Genomic DNA, 2,135 nt, shown 5'->3' with positions numbered 1-2,135 from the left:
GATGGTTTTATTAGTAACAAAATAAGGAGCATTGAGGATTTTACGAAGGATTTTGGATTGTAAGGATTGGATACGAGAGGAATTCGAAGGTTAGGTGGAGCCCCAAAGCTCAACTCCGTAAGTCCAGATGAAACCATTATTGAAATAACTTTTGCAGAATGGGCAGAGTTAGTTTGCCTTCAAAGTGAGGGTTTTGCTTCCATGATGTAGTTTGATGTGCTCCGGGTTTCCTACTCTTAGTTGATGTACCTCATTTTTTTTTTTTTTTAATTTAACCTATACTTTAGATATACTTCAGGTTTGAGTAGGTTGAAACTGCAGAGTGGTCGGTATATGGTTTAATGTTTGAGTTCAATACTTACCTAATTAAACTTTCCAAATAAGCCTTTCCGTTGACAGATTAACTAACCTTGATTTCAACAGTTTGCATAAAAGTATTCTCCGTGCATGCGCTTGCAACAAACTACTTTTAGAACTGAACTTTTATTTATGCGTTTTTCATCATCCTCTATTACTTTATACCGCTTTAAATTTAAAATATTATATTTTCTGAAATATTTAACTTTTCAACGGTAATATTTGTCTATATACATGCTCTAATTTTCGGAAATGTCTTTTCAACCTGAAACTTTGTTAAATGTATTTAACCATTTTTAATTTACTAATATAAATGGGAGACAGATAATTTTTTTAAATAAAAATAATTAAAAGTACTTCAGAGGTTTTTTTTTTTTTTATTTACCAATTAAGTCCTCTCAGACTATTTCAATGAGAATAAAGACTACTTCGTCTTCTTTACTGAGTTTGATTAAATTTATCAGAGCAGTTTTTCAGTAAATTTAAAAAAAAGTATAAAATCGATTTTAATAGAATAAAATTTTGATATAACATCTTTGAACGACTTCTCATTTTTGTGGCTTTTCACACACAAAAAATAAAAATATTTTCGTGTTTCCATGTTTTTGGTATATCTTTTGACATATGAACAGTAGTATGCATTAGTTTTAGTTCGCCAATACATAAAAATACAGTGATGAGATGCATTGCCATTGTGAATCATAAAGAAAATTACAAATTTGAAACAAATTTATGTATGTCATGTGATGTACGCCTGCACCAGAATTTTTATTTTATTTTTAATTATTACTCCTTAATAATGTATGACCTTATATATTAATATATTTTTTGATATTTTTTATTTTACAATTTACAGTTTTCGCTCTCTGATATACTTAATATAATTCATTACTTGATGAATTACAACTTTAATTAATAAATTAATGTATTATTCGAAATATTTTGTTATGTTGACGACTGTAGCAGTATGGTAGTATCACTCAGATTACTTCTTACTAAAGGGTGTCCTGCTGTTAATGCAAGATTTGAACCAAAAAAAAATCCTATTTTATTTTGTTTAAATTTAGTCAGTAGTAGTAAGTACCAATGATAACATTACTTGAGACACACATTCGGGAAATGACCTCCATGTCTTTTCTGACAAATACGCACTCTTTTGGCGAAATGTCCCATGACTATTTTGTATAAATGAGAATGAATTTTGTTGATGTAGCGTTGAATTTCCTCCTTCAATGCATGCGTGCTTGTGGGCTTGTTGGCATAGACATTTCACTTAAAATAAACCCAAATGTGTCCAATAAAATGATCAAGAGAGCCAATTCTTATCACCTAAACGAAAGAATAAGGGGAGGAATGTTTCATGCAGTAATTTAATTTTTTTCACTGGCAGTATGGCTTGTAGTACCGTATTGTTGAAGCCACATGTTGATGGCAGAAATATCTGTGCTATAATGTCGTGATATCGAGCACCAGTAACACAGCTTCACCAGCTGGATTTTCAAAAAGGTATGATACCACGATGCCTTCAGCCCAAAATCTGGCCCAAACAGTTATCAAGCAGTCAAAGTGAAAATGTCCTTCATCTCTGAAATTGATTTTTTTCGAAATATCGACATTCGCTTGTTTATGTCCAGTTATCAATTTAACGAAATAACTGCGCTGTGGATGGTCATTAGCATGAAGTTATTGTGTCAACGAACCTTTCAAGAATGGAGGCGCAAATCTTCTTCGAATTTGTAGTTCTTATCTACGAAGCGGAATTGATGTTTCTAGACTTA

The 2,135-nt window shown here is 31.4% G+C and overlaps 2 protein-coding genes across 2 annotated transcripts in view; one reads left to right on the top strand and one right to left on the bottom strand.

Moving 5' to 3' along the window:
- CngA (Cyclic nucleotide-gated ion channel subunit A) overlaps positions 1-2,135 on the top strand; it is a 609,564-nt gene that overhangs the window by 250,046 nt on the left and 357,383 nt on the right. The window lies entirely within an intron of this gene.
- LOC106682316 (facilitated trehalose transporter Tret1) overlaps positions 1-2,135 on the bottom strand; it is a 58,411-nt gene that overhangs the window by 26,057 nt on the left and 30,219 nt on the right. The gene's annotated exons all lie outside the window — the stretch shown is intronic.

Source organism: Halyomorpha halys, unplaced genomic scaffold, assembly GCF_000696795.3.
Source record: "Halyomorpha halys isolate HHAL.00 unplaced genomic scaffold, Hhal_1.1 Scaffold23.1, whole genome shotgun sequence".
In the NCBI taxonomy this organism is placed as follows: domain Eukaryota; kingdom Metazoa; phylum Arthropoda; class Insecta; order Hemiptera; family Pentatomidae; genus Halyomorpha; species Halyomorpha halys.
This window is presented reverse-complemented; position numbering and strand designations above follow the sequence as displayed.